Source organism: Diabrotica virgifera, chromosome 5 (genome assembly GCF_917563875.1).
Source record: "Diabrotica virgifera virgifera chromosome 5, PGI_DIABVI_V3a".
Lineage (NCBI taxonomy): Eukaryota > Metazoa > Arthropoda > Insecta > Coleoptera > Chrysomelidae > Diabrotica > Diabrotica virgifera.
In genome coordinates this window covers 243,856,365-243,872,221 of record NC_065447.1, presented here as the reverse complement: position 1 = coordinate 243,872,221, position 15,857 = coordinate 243,856,365, and positions in this window count along the sequence as shown.

Here is a 15,857-nt window from a genome sequence, read left to right as displayed (position 1 = left end):
TGAATTTTTCGATATAAAACTAACACTTTCGATAGCGAATAAATCGAAAACTATTAATTTTATCAAAAAAATGTATAGAACATTTTTGCTTAGAATCAACGTTTTTATCAAGTTTTGCGGTCAAAATATAATAAAAAATTTCCGCCCCCGAGATGGCGTGCCAACCACTCCCATGGTAAAAGCGCCTTTCAGCATCATATAGATTTTGATCCTTGGACTATCCACTGCTTATTCTCAAATTTTCAAGCAAATCGATTCATTCTGTAAAAATTGCGAGGTGAAAAGCTTCGGTTCCTGGACTATGACTTAAAGGTAAAATTTCACAAAAATCAGTCAGTCCGTTTCGAAGGAGTCTGGTAACTAACTCTGTGACACGAAAATTTTATATATAGTATTGTGTTTTCAATTTATCAATCCAAGGCAAAATGAAAATTAAATTAAATTTTTTTATTTTATAACGCGGGCACATAAATTTGATACACCCTGTATATTGAGCTGTAAATATTTATTAGAATTTAGTTTGGATGTAAGTGGATTTCTCTTTTAATGAGTTTTCCGATGAACCATTAAAGACTTTTGTGAATAATTAAAGTGAAAAGGGCGATGCATTTAGGTTTAAAATGGAGAAAGTTTGTTTACTACGGAAACTATAGAATCCACAGCTGGATGTAATTATCATTTTCGAGAAAAGTGGTTTTAAAAGAAAGTTTGGAATTTTAATATCTTTGTTTCAACACGAGTAAATGTTGTAGAGTTTCCCCGAAAGTAATTAGGATGGTCGGAATAATTTTGAAAATGACTGTTTGTTTGTCGAATGGAAAATATTGTTTCTGATTCTTGGCAAGTTGGAAGGGGAAAGGTAGTTTGAATGATTGAGAGAGTTTGAAAAATAAGTCATTATGTTTTTGGCATCGCTGAGGAGCGGTTCGACGTTTTCGTGGATAAGTAGTTAGCAAGTACCAGTGGCTGTTTGATAGTGGAGAATAGTGCTGAAAAGTGGAACGAGAGACAGATCAAATTGAGACGAAATACCTCTTTGATTCTGTATTATTGTGAGAAGGAGAGCAGATAATTTTTGGAGTTTGTGTGAATCGAGTACGTGTCAAAAGAGGCCCGGCTTGTTGGAGAATTCGCGCTAGTATGCTGATAGTTTTGAAGCTGGAGAACGGAGAGGGCTTTGACGAGTAGCCTTTTAACATAGTCAACGAGGGAGAGCTGTTTTGGGTCACGAGAAGACATCAGAGTGATTGAAGCAAAAGGTCAGTCAACTTATGTGAAAGATATTTTTATGTTCGGAAACTAAAATTTTGAGTAAAAAGCATATGAATTAAAATTCCAATATTTCTAAAAGTAAATAGGAAGTATAGCTAATCTTGCGAATACATAAATTTGTTTTGTTTAGTTTGTTTTACCAAAGTCATCGGGAACAAACCGATAAATTGTTTTTTTTTAACTATAATAAATTTAATTGGTAAAAATTTCATTCGGACATCTGTGTCCACAGGTTTTTAGATTCGATAGATTTTAGAGTATTGATTTTGATAAATAAAAGACAATTCTGTATTTTTATTTTAATATTTTGCTTTATTTATTTTCCCTATTTTATCCCTATTAGGATCAACTAAGAGATACTGAACCCACGAGAGAAGATAAGTATAACGTGAGATAATTTGGATTTTTTTTTAATAGTATAAAAAGGCACCCTGAGATTTTTTATTCATTTTTTATGTATGATTTGCGACAATTAAATAATTAATCAAATAAATAATAATTAATATAAAATTAATAAGAAGCAGATCATAACAATAGATATATAGGTATGTGTAAGTCACCAATATCATGAAAAATATTTATTTTTGGGTTCAGCTTCTCTTCTTTTAAATTTTCTCCTACTACTACTCAATAATTTTCCAGTAAATCGAAATAGATTTAATCCAAATAATTAAATAAGCTTTAGATTCAACGTCTACAGGAACTGTGCTTGCGACTTAATTTCCGATAGCGTTCAAAAGTTCATTAGGAAACATTAAAATCACGACTGCCGAAGCGGCTAACAAGATATACGGAACGAATTATCTTCGCCATTTATTTAAATCATCTTAAATTTGTGTAAACATCCTGCTGGGATTAATTTCTAGCAGTCTGAGTCGCTTTCAGCAAAAGAGTAGATCTAACAGCTGAAGCATTCCCTGGAGTTTAATAAGGGGTGCTTGACCTTACCGACTGCGAAGACTGTTGGATTAAAGGACTCGAGGGATGAGCACTGAGCACATTACGGCCCTGATTTCGTTGTGTTGACTATTTGATGTCGTATATCGTTTAGTGTTTAGTTGGAATATGAGAAAGAAACATCTTACATTAATATAATGTATACGAGTTTAGTTAGATTGATCCAGGCGACTAGGTGCTTGCATTAATACTATTAAGGAACCGAAGCTTTTCGCCTCGCAATTTTCACAGAATGAATCGATTTTTTTGAAAATTTGAGAATAAGTAGTGGATAGTCCAAGGACCAAATCTATATGATGCCAAAAGGCGCTTTTACCATTGGGGTGGTTGTCACCCCATCTCGGGGGTGGAAATTTTTTATTATATTTTGACCACAAAAGTTGATAAAAACATCCATTCTAAGCAAAAAACGTTCTATACATTTTTTTGGTAAAATTAATAGTTTTCGAAATATTCGCTATCCAAAGTGTTAGTTTTATATCGAAAAAATCAATGTTTTTAATATACGTTTATGATTCACTCAATTTTTGACGTAGAAAAAAATTTTTAAACCAAGTTCTTAGGAATTAAATAACCTACAATTTAATATTTAAAATTTTTTTCGTATCTCTGATGCTAATCTTTTTATTCTGAAGAAAATACCATTTTTTACCATACTACAAAAATTCGTTATTCGCTTTAACTCCAGTTTTTTTAAAACTAATCATTCTATGCCAGTCAAATTTCAAGAATCTGTTAATTATACATACATAAAGAAGAATGAATAAGGCCAATGATTAAAAACACCGCTAACTTACATTATTATGCTTCCAATTGGATTTTTTTTTCAAAAAAATATATTGATTTTTTAACCGTTTTTTTTTTAACTTTTTTATTTTTTATCTTAGAAAGTTTGGTAAACAAGATATATGTAGGTTTTTACAAGATCTATTAGTCTATTAATATTAAATCTTTTTAAAATCCTTAGTCGCAAAAAGAGGTGACTTTGAAAAGGTTGGCAAAGGTGGTTTTTGCATGTTATTACGAGTCTCAAATTGTCAATACCTCACTTAATTTTTTTCGTAGAAAAAATTTTGGCAAATCAGTTTCTTGACAATTAAATAAGCTATAATTTTATGTTTTAACATTTTTTCCTATCTCTGATGCTAATCTTTCTATTCTGAATAAAAGGCCATTTTTTCCCAAACTACAAAAATTCTTTATTCACTTTTACCTCCATTTTTTTAAAACTAGTCAGTCTAAGCCGATCAAACTTCTAGAGCCTATTAATAATACATAAATAAAGAAGACCAAATAAGGTCAATGACTAACTTTAATTAGGGTGGTGATTAGGAAGTTGCTTCCGATCACTTTTCGCTGAAAAAATAGGAACTGACATTATTTTCATTATAACGTCGTCGACACAAGAAAAACTCGTAACTCCATTTTCCTTAATTTTTCAGGAGAGCCTAAAAACAGTAACATTAAAAGAACATGTAACTCCAACATGGGTTCATAAAATAAAATATTGAAAACCATGTAACTCCAGCGATAGTTTAAAGCAACAAAAATCCCTTTATTTTTAAATCGTACTAAAAACATTTATTACCCAAATGAACTTACTTTATCTTACTTCCTGACAGATGTAAAATTTGAACTTAAAAACCTCTATTTCACTAAAAAAAACAAATCAAATCAACGGCAATAATCACTTAACTTTAACTAACTCAACATAAAATGCGCGGGAGTTGCGTGTTTTACTAAACATAATTTTTTGACAAGGGAGATAACTGCTTTTCTAATATACATATTAAAATTGTAAATCTACATTTAAATGACGTATTATTTGTCGGATGGCTAGAATAGGCGATTGATTTTGATCTTTGAACTTCTTGTAAGATTTTTTGATTTTATAAGCTTATCCAGTGCGAATAAACAGCGATTTACCGACTGGATTTTGTCTTTTATTTATTAACATCGTTGTGAAAGAGACTTAAAACAAAAACTGAAACAGAGGAGACAAGCTCTGGAGGAAAAAGGTTTAAAACTTAGTAGGACAAAAACAGAGTATTTGGAATGTTCATTTAAAGATGGAGTTAATACAAATAAAATGGTATCTTTGAATGGTGACATGATTGTGAAAAGCAATAGGTTTAAGTACCTAGGATCGGTATTACAGAGTAATGGAAAAATAGATGGAGATGCATGCAGTAGAATTAGGGCTGGATGAATGAAGTGGAAACAAGCGAGTGGTGTGTTGTGTGACAGAAAAATTCCAATGAAGCTGAAGGAAAAATTCTATAAAACAGCCATAAGACCGACTATGATGTACGAAACTAAATGTTGGGCAGTGAAAAAGTAAGAGGAACAACGAATGCATGTGGTGGAAATGAGAATGTTTAGATGGATGAGTGGAGTGACAAAAAAGGATAAAATTAGAAATGAGTATATTAGGGGAAGTCTAGGTGTGGTACCAATTGATTCCAAAATGAGAGAGCATAGGTTAAGATGGTTTGGTCATGTTCAACGTCGAGACGTTAATCACCCAATACGAAGAATAGCTGAAGTGCAGATTCCTGGAAGGAGTAGGAGAGGAAGACCAAAGAAGGCCTGGGGGAGACGATAAGGCAGGACATGTTGGTAAATGAGATTAACATTGATATGACCAAGATAAAATTGTGTGGAGAAATGCAATTAGGGAAGCCGACCCCGCATAGGGATAAGGCAAAGAGAATGATGATGTTGTCCCCAGATACTTAAAACATTGTACTCTTTCGAAATTGAAGATGTTGACCGTCACATTTTGTCCAATCCTGTCTCTTCGTATCGTTCTATTTATACCCATATATTTCGTCTTCTCTCCAATAATCTTCAGCCCTACTTCACTTGTTGCTCCTTCCACCTTGTTGAAGAGGTCTTTTATGGATAGGATGGAGTCTCTAATGAGATCGATGTCATCTGCATATGCTAGTAATAGCTTGGGAGCCTAAACCGATAGCAATTATTCTGTTTTTATGTCAGCCGACCTCATGGCTTTCTCTAATAAAAGGTTAAAAAGTAGTGAAGGTAACGCGTCATCCTATTTGAGTCCACTGTTGATATCAAAGCTGCCAGAGAGTTTATTAATTTACACGTACTTTAGATAGTCCACCCTCCATACAAACTTTCGTCATCCGAATGAGTTTCTTTCGTATTGAGAACTCCGTCATGGCATTCCATAACTGGCTTCTTTCTACGCTATCATATATGCCTGTCAAAAGTCTATGAAGAGATTGTGTATGGGTTTGTTATACTCCCATCCCTTTTCTAGAAGCTGTCTCAGCGTTAATAGTTGATCTATTATTGATATGATCTGTTTGCCCTAGTTTGAGTCTAATGCCGTTCGATATATAAATAACTTGACCTGGATATTATAAAATGGAAATTAAGACAATTAAAATATATAACTAACTTTATAAAAGTTATGTTTGTGTACTCATTTTGATAAGAATTTATAAATATACAGTAAAATTATCATCAAAAATTTTATTTAACTATAACACACTATTAGGCTATTGATTATATTCAAAATAAGATAGCTAAAAAGGAACTACAACGCTAACGGGGTTTTATTATTTCATATGGTCAATGGACATCTATATATGAAGAAACCGCGGAGTGCTACCATTTAAAGGGGTGCGTTTTTGAGAAATGGGTGAATTAGTCCCTGAGCACAGGTTACATTAGGGTGAGTTCTATGCACTTTTGGTACAAACATATCTACATAAAAATTGTTCCTGGTTAAATTTTCTATCTAAATTTCACCTTTTAAAGTCAATGATACTTTTTTTACAAAAATATATTCAAAAGAAAAAGCACAAAGAAACCCAAAAGAAAGAAATTTTGTTTTTTGTCCCATAACTTTTGTCCACGAGGATATAGGTATAGATATTGCTTCACAGAAAAAAAAACCTGCATATTTCTTCTTTAAAATATTGTTTAGTAGAGGTAATTAGGATTTATAGTTTTCGAAATATGATTTTTCAAACTTCTCCACTCACAGCAATTTTGGGCAATTTTCCTTGTTATTTCGCAAATATTGTTCTGTAACTTTTTTCTACGTAACTTCAGGTATATTCAATGGTACACGTAATAGGAATAGAAATCAATTATATTTAAAATGGTCTACTGTATAACGTTGTACGACTTTTTTTTAAAGAGATTATGGTTTTTCAAGGTTTTAGACTTTTAACGATTTTTTATAATGTAATATAAAAATAAAATAGTATTATTATATAATATATTATATAATATTATATTATATATAGTATATATAATATATTATTATATTATATATTATAATATAATACCTATTATAAAAAAATATTATTTTTTACCCTTTTTTACGATTATTTTTGAAATTTCTCATTATAACCTTTTTTCTTCTACATTTAGGTATATACTATATTATATAATAAAAAAAAGCTTATTTTGTTTACTTTTAAATGGTGTATTACAAAAAATTCTAGGATTATTTTTGAATAAGATATTATTTTTCAAAATGTAATTGCAATGATTTTTGATTTTAGGATTATTTTTTAAATTTCTCATTATAACTTTTTTTTCTCTTGTCCATGAATATACTATATATTGCTCAATAAAGAGGGCTTACTTTCTGTTCTTTAAAATGGTGTATTATCTATATTTAAATAATGGAAACCGAGTGATTCTTTGATATTTTTTACCTGTATTATTTAAAATTATTTCTTTTACAAAAATTACATAAACATTAGTCTTAGAAAACATCACTTTAGTTAAAATTGTTTAAACGTTGACATTTAAAAAATTTTCAAAATCAAAGTCCATCTCTTCGTTAGCATTAGCTTCAATATCTTCCTCTGACACCTCAGTTATCTTAGGGTTCCCACAACTAGTACCCATGCACATGCACCCTTTGCAGAATATTGAACAACTAATTCCTATCTTCCTAGAACCGCAGTTTTTTGTACATCCTTTGGTACATTTACATGCTATTTTTTCAAGCAAAGCTTGTGATGCAGGAGCTTTGACAGTTAATATTGGAATTAATCCATATTTTGAAGTTTGCCCGGCCGAGTCAAGTGGATCAAAAGTATTACATATAAAAAATAAGATTCAATCATAACACACAATCTTTTTCAATTCAATCACAATTAAATTTCTCATTATAACTTTTTTTTTCTACATTTAGGTATACATTATACCTATAATAAAAAAGAAAGCTTATTCTGTTTGCTTTAAAATGGTGTATTATAAAAAATTCTAGAATTATTTTTGAATAAGATATGCTTTTTCAAAATTTAATAAGTACTTGCAACGATTTTTGATTTTATGATTATTTTTTAAATTTCTCAATATAACTTTTTTATATATAATCGTAAAAATTATAGAAACTCGTTAAAAGTATAAAATCTTGAAAAAGATAACCTCTAAGAAGTCGTACAACATTATACAGTAGAACATTTTAAAGGTGTTTGATCTCTATTCCTCTTACATGTTGCATATGCCTATAGTTACGTAGAAAAAAGTTACAGAAAAATATTTGCGAAATAACAAGGAAAATTGCCCAAAATTGCTGTGAGTGGCGAATTTTGAAAAATCATATTTCGAAAACTGTAAATCCCAATGACCTCTACTAAACATCATTTTAAAGAAAAAATATGTAAGTTTTTTTTCTGTAAAGCAATGTCTATACCTATATCCCCATGGACAAAAGATATGGGACAAAAAACAAAATTTCTTTCTTTTGGGTTTCTTTGTGCTTTTTCTTTTGAATATATTTTTGTAAAAAAAAGTATCTTTGACTTTAAAAAGTTATATTTAGATAGGAAATTTAACCAGGAACAATTTTCATGTAGACGTGTTTGTACCAAAGGCGCATAGAACTCATTCTAATGTAACCTGTGCCCAGGGACTAATTCACCCGTTTCTCAAAAACGCACCCCTTTAAATGGTAGCACTCCGCGGTTTTTTCATATATAGAGATTCATTGACCATATGAAATAATAAAACCCTGTTAACGTTGTAGTTCCTTTCTATAGTACATAATCAATAGCCTATATATACCTTAACACATTCATTTTAACGAGTAGCAACATTTTATTAAGTAATATTTGGGTCTTATAGCCATATTTTAATCCAAGTAACTTAATCCTAATCTATACAGAGTGATCAACTTCTGTGACAAAGTCCAATATATCTGTTATTATACAATATATGAAAAAAAGTTGTTAATAAAAGTTATAGACACCTTTAATGTACACATTTTAAAATTAATGAGAAATATACAGGGTCCTCCATAACACGGTGCCAAACCAAAGTTTTGTTTTTTTAAATAGAGCACCCTGTATTCTTTTCAAAATCTGCTTTCTCTACATTTTTCTGATTCAAGAGATATAACACTTGTCTAGGGTTATACCGAGTGTTTCAAAGTTACGAGCACTTTTATTAAAACATCATACTGATTTGATCGCCCTGTATAATATAAACTTATTTTTTTACTGCTTTTGACTGTCAGTATTAAGATAGTTTTGCAACAATGTACACTTTTTTATAACTACACAAATTGTATACAGGGTAAGTCAAAATATAAATAAGAGATTTCCTTCATATTTTTAAATGCAACACCCTGTATTTTATATTATCATCGAAAAGCTCTATCAGTATACTTGCATATCTTTTAAATATTCCCTATACCTAAAGTTATTAGTTTTCGAGATATTTCAGTTTTATTGATGATAACAACATTAATTATTACTTAGTTTAACACTAGTTTAATTTATTAAAATTTATTAAAAAATTAAATTAAATAATAAAATTTTCAACGTACTTCTTATGTTTCTCAGGTGTTTAAAATAACCTCCCGTAACGTCTACACAAGCCTGGAGACGGGTTTCGAAAGACCTACTGACGACGCCGACGTTTGTAAGCATTTGTTGTGTGACACTTTGAAAGGCGTTTTGAATCCATATTTTCATATCGTCAACTACTGTTGTTAGAGGTGTCCCATACACTACGTCTTTAATATAGTCCCAGAAAAATAAGTCAATTTTGTTTAATTCTGGTGATCTGGGTGGCCAGTGAACTGGCCCATCTCTTCTTATTCATCTTTCAGGAAATAGTTCATCGAGTTCACCGTTGACAAGTGCATTATGGTGAGCAGGTACTCCGTCGTGAAGGTACCACATATGTTGGCGGAAGTTTAATGGTACATTTTCAAGTAGAATAGGTAAATGATTCACTAGAGAATTAAAATAAACCTCACCATTTACCGATTTCTTAAAGAAAATAGGACCTATAACGTAATTACCTATGATTCCACTCCAAGTATTTAAGGATCATCTCGTCTGAATGTGTGTGCGAGCAGAGTACGAATTGGTTGTGAAATATTAATTTAAATTGTGTCTGTTTATACTCCCATTTTTGTGGAATGTTGCCTCGTCTCCAAAAAGAACAAACTCAAAAAAATATCGAAGACGAAGTACGAAGTAGTTTTCAATCCTAATAGTAAATTATTAATATTGAAAATATTAAAAATATTACTAAAAGATTTTTAAATTGAAAACTTATTGGTACACTTTCCTGGTGACACCTCCAAGACTTCTACAATTTGCAAGTCAAATGGATGCTGCAGTGAAGACGAAAGGGAAGGAATTCTACACTATGCAATTCACATCCCCCGTCTTCAGCTGGTAAAGTTCCAACGGAAAAATGCACCTAGTTACTCTACGGAGTAATACAACTATAAAATAAAAATGTATACCATTTTTGTTCAGTTGCAATGCGAAGGCAAAACAATCTTACTTTTCAATTAGAATACGGAGTGCAATCCAGAAAGTTCGTCTTTCAATGCCAGATGGCGCTAGCCACCTACTATCATCACTTCAGTTGCAATGGGTGGGAAAACCTCTCGATACGAATCAGTTAAAATATGGAGAACAGTGCCTACGTTCCTTCCGATGAAGGCTCCAATAAGAGCCGAAAATCGCGGTTTAAGGGACTGGACTGCACTCCGTATTCTAATTGAAAAGTAAGATTGTTTTGCCTTCGCATTGCAACTGAACAAAAATGGTATACATTTTTATTTTATAGTCGTATTACTCCGTAGAGTAACTAGGTGCATTTTTCCGTTGGAACTTTACCAGCTGCAGACGGGGGATGTGAATTGCATAGTGTAGAATTCCTTCCCTCTCGTCTTCACTGCAGCATCCATTTGACTTGCAAATTGTAGAAGTCTTGGAGGTGTCACCAGGAAAGTGTACTAATAAGTTTTCAATTTAAAAATCTTTTAGTAATATTTTTAATATTTTCAGTATTAATAATTTACTATTAGGATTGAAAACTACTTCGTCTTTCAATGCCAGATGGCGCTAGCCACCTACTATCATCACTTCAGTTGCAATGGGTGGGAAATCCTCTCGATACGAATTAGTTAAAATATGAAGAACAGTGCCTACGTTCCTTCCGATGAAGGCTCCAATAAGAGCCGAAAATCGCGGTTCAAGGGACTGGACTGCACTCCGTATTCTAATTGAAAAGTAAGATTGTTTTGCCTTCGCATTGCAACTGAACAAAAATGGTATACATTTTTATTTCAAAAAAATATCTGTGTATAACTATTTGCTGTTGTGACCATTGACAAAATTGTACCTACTATTCGTTCGAAATCATCCCCAACATCTTCTTGATGTAATTGTATATGATACGGGTTTCTTGAGTATGTGTTGGATAGATCCATAACGTATATCTTGCTCTCTTGTAATATTTCGAATACATGTATGAGGATTTTCTGTAACAACCAGTAAAACATTATTTGATTCATTTTCATCCATAATAATGATTTTTGTTTTTTCCTTTGCTTCATATAAAACAGGACCAGTAAGAATAAATCTGTCTAATAAGTTGTCGAACTAATGTTCTATTATTTGGTTGTCGATGCTGTGGATATCGTTCCTTATAAATTCTTGTGGCAAGTAATGAGTTTTTGAAAAACTCTCCTAAAATCCATATTCATGTCTGTCATTTCTTCACGACTATAAAATGCATTGTTAAGTAACAATTATAACAATATGGCAACAATTAAAATCACAGAATATCAAAAATAAAAACGTACAGAAAATTAAAATCTTACATCTGACAGTTCTTGTGTCAATTATTTCAAAGCCACCTTAAACAAGAACTTGCAGCAATTTATAGTTCCCATTTCTTCGCGGAAAATTAATATCATTTTGTTAGTAAATATTTATAAAATTGTCGTTATTGTATAGAATTTACCAGAACCTTGGAGAAAAAATGAAATGAAGTATAATTTTAATGATCACTAACAAACACGTTGGAGGTTTCTAGTATTAAAGGTAATTTTAATTATTGTAATAAACGTATCTATGAGTTATTAACAATAAAACTAAAATATCTCGAAAACTAATAACTTTTGGGTATAGGGAATATCTAAAAGATATGCAAGTATAATGATAGAACTTTTCGATGGTAATATACAATACAGGGTGTTCCATTTAAAAATATGAAGAAAATCAATTATTTACATTTTTACATATCCTGTATACAATTTGTGTAGTGATAAAAAAATTGTACGTTATTGCAATACTACTTACTAATATTGAGAGTCAACAGCAGTACAAAATAAGTTTATATTACACCGTTAGACTCATACAGGGCGATCAAATCAGTACGATTTTTTATAACTTTAAAACATTCAGTATAACCCTAGACAAGTGTTATTTTTTTGTAATCACAAAAATGTAGAGAAACCAGATTTTGAATAAAATACAGGGTGTTCCATTTAAAAAAACATAATTTTGGTTTGGCCCCGTGGTATGGAGGACCCTGTATATATCTTACTAATTTTAAAATGTGTACATTAAACGTGCCTGTAACTTTTTTTAACAACTTTTTTTCATATATTGTATAATAACAGATATATTGGACTTTATCACAGAAGTTGATCACCCTGTATATCAACACTCATCCTTTATATTATAGGGATGGGAAAAACCTACCGGTTTAAACCTAAAACCGGTTTTTTTACTTTGCAATAATCGGTTTTACCGGTTGTTTTTTTGTCCCGGTTATAACCGGTTTTTTCTTTTTAAAGTAAAAACCGGTTATTAGGTTTTTACGGTGATTAGGATTAGGTTAAGTATTATTTTGGATCCCAGTCATAACTATTATTCTCAAGTAATTATTCCAAACAAAACCATAATTCAAATTTTATTTTATTTTATAAAATACTTAAGCAAACTGAAAGTGCAATCTCACATCAACCAGAGACAATTACTAAGTTTTATTATAATATTTCCTTGAAAAGGTATTTGGAATCATAATATTTACATAAGAAGTGATCTGATTGAATTAGACGCAAACATCATCTATTTTTCACACTTAACTCTTGACATTAAAAGTGGGTGAATGACTTTTTCTGATTACCAAAAATATTGCTCTGACTATGAATATCGAATTACTGATTACGAATACGAATCTACAAGAATTTCCCTCCGTTTTCAAAACGATACACTCATACAGGAAGTATTAAATGAGTTAAAATGAGTTCTACCTATTCTACAAATATACAAACGTGTTAAAAGTAATACATGTTCTTTCGATAGTACTAATTTTGCTCATATTGATATCGAGTCGAATGGAGTATCGCAAACTAAAGTGTATAGTAAATATAACTTTGTAACCCATTGGATTAAAAAAAACGAAAACCGGTTTTTCCAAAAGCCGGTTTTTTTGGCCGGTTATAGCCGCCAGGTTAAACCGAAAGCAAAAAAACCGGTATAACCGAAAACCGGTGTTTTGTCAAAAACCGCCATCCCTATTATATTATAAACAAGAATGTGTGTGTACTTTGTACGCACGTAAGAAGTTATACTTCTACTACATATGTGATTTTTAAGACAATACCAAAAATTTTAAAAAATAAAAGAATAAAACGCACACAAACACATTAAAAAATGCCACAAAGAAAAAATGATTTCTGAACGATAATAATTGTTGGCAAAAATTTTAAATACGCATTTTCTAAAAAAAAAATTAAGTAACAAATATACTTACAATCATAACATGCATCAAAAAATAAAAAAATAAAACTTGCATCGAGAATTGAACCCGTGAATTTCGTGGCGCTTTGACTCGTAATCGAAGCGTAGACTCACTCGTCCAATCCCACATTATTTATCATGTGGAAAAATACGGTAACTGAACGTTTTACTGTTTGACAGTTGTTTTGAAAATTAAATTATGTAGTTTAAATTTTGTGGAAGAATATATAAAAATATAACAAAACAGTAAGAAAACAATATATTAGATGAAGATTGGTAGAACTTTTGTTGGTAATCAAATTAAGTATGTAAATCAAAGCATTACATACCTACTAGATAAATAAATCTACGCCAAAAAATCATAATTTAAAAATAAAAATTGAACCTAATTTGGGATTTCTCTCTAAAATCCGCATTCTTGAGAAAATAAATGTATGTATTTCAACCTAATCCAAATGTATAATTACAATATGATTATAATAAAAACTACTTACCAAATTAGAATGAGTTTTCCTTGTCCAAAATAGTCCAAAAGTCCAAAAATATAGGTATAAGAAAACTATTTAAGAAGGCAGTATAACTATTAACTAACTTTTGTTTGTTGTTTCTCTTCACACGAATTTTAAAACGCAACAACCATAAATAATCTAACTACAGCTGTGCCACAGCCGCCATATTGAATAATTTTTGACATGTCATTTGAACATCCAATCAGAACAAAGTTATAATGCGCATGCGCCCGGTCGCTAGGTTTTACCATATAAAAATTCACCCTCTATCGCCGGTAAAGAAGTATAACTTCAAAAAAAAGTTAAACATCTTGAGACAGTCTGTAAACAAATGCAATATTATCTCACTGTTCAGTCTCGACTTGTACTTACTTCTGATCCATTAGACAGCAGCTACTTTTTTCCAAAGATCCAAATCTCAAAAATATATTTGTATATATCAAGCCAGATTCATTCTTAAACATCCAAAAGGACAAATCCCTTTATTGGGAATCTGAACTCAAGACGAAGATCAAAAAGTTTGTTGAAGTTTCAATATTTTATTATGGCCGGCTCTTCTCGGCGGCATGTTTAAAGCCTCTTTTGCAAATCAAATTTACTTACTTGTTGAAAGTTTGTAGTAGCGTCTTAGGGAATTTTGCGTAGAAGTTTTTAGATATTTAATAAACACTACTGTCATTGTAGGGAGCTAAAAACGGCTTGTGGAATAATATTTTCAAAGAAAATGTATTCGAGATATTATTGTGTCTGTTCGAATCGCCTCCTAATGGTTCCATTAGTCCAACCACTCCTTTATTTTAATACAGGATTTACGTGATACAATTGATTTTTTATGCAGCAGTCATTGCTCCAGATTTATTTGTCTGTGGCGTCTTTTATATTTCAAGTAAGTTTGTTGGAGGAAAGGCATTCAGAAAATTTTGCTATAATTTTAGTCTGACTAAATAGTCCGGGGAAATAATATTGTCTCTTGACTTCGATAGTCTTGACTAGATTTTTTCACTTTTTGACTGTCCGGACAGCATCAAACTATTTCCTTCGTTGTTCCCGCCTCTCTTGGTTCCCTTGTTCTCTTGCTTTCAAAACTTTTAAGACGTTTCTTTCTTGTGGCATTCGTGAAACATATCCCAATAATCTAACTCTCTGCGCCTGAATGTCTGTATTATTTTAGGTCTCTTATACATCTCCATTAGCCCCTGGTTTGCTTTTCTGCGCCATTCTCCGTTAGCCTTCATACCACCAAAAACTTTTCACAAGATTTCCTTCTCAAATTTATCCTCTCTGTCGTTAATTCTTAGAGCGATCCATTTATTTCCTTCTGCAATTGCCCCGCTCATTTCTATATACTGGGAGTCGACATATGTAGTTATGAAAATGTTAAAGAGAGCGTCCGAAAGCAAGAAAATAAAGCCAATTACGTGTCAGGATGTCTGAGGGATGTCATCTGGAGAAACAAAGATATGAGGCTGAAAGGGAAAGTACGCATATACAAATCATGTGTAAGTCCGATCATGACGAACTCGATATAAAGAAGATGTGACACAGCAGAAATCAAGAGGATACTGAGAACATCAGAAATGAGAACGTTGAGGTCAATAACTGGGAAAACACTGAGAGACAGAATACCGAACGACAGAATAAGAGATCTATGTAACATACACCAGTACGGTGGGGAAGACAGAGACGACGAAAGTGAAATCAGCATGTGACGAGAATGGACAGTGAGAGAATAGCCCGTATAGCCAGGGATTCGAAGCCAACAGGCAAGAGACCAATAGGAAGTCCCTTTAAAAGGTGGCGGGATAGCTGGCAGTCAACATCACAGCTACGAATACAAGCTCAAAATCGGTTAAGAACAGGCCAAGAGGCCTAATATAAGAAGAAGCAGAAGGATTTCCATATACTTGGTTTTTCTTGTTTTATATTATACAGGGTGTCCAGAAACTCTACCGACAAACGAAGACAGGAGATTCCTCACATAATTTTAATATATTTTAACCCAATTCACCTAGTCCGAAAATGCTTCCTAAAGGAGCTGGAGCTCTTTGAAAATGGCGTCTTG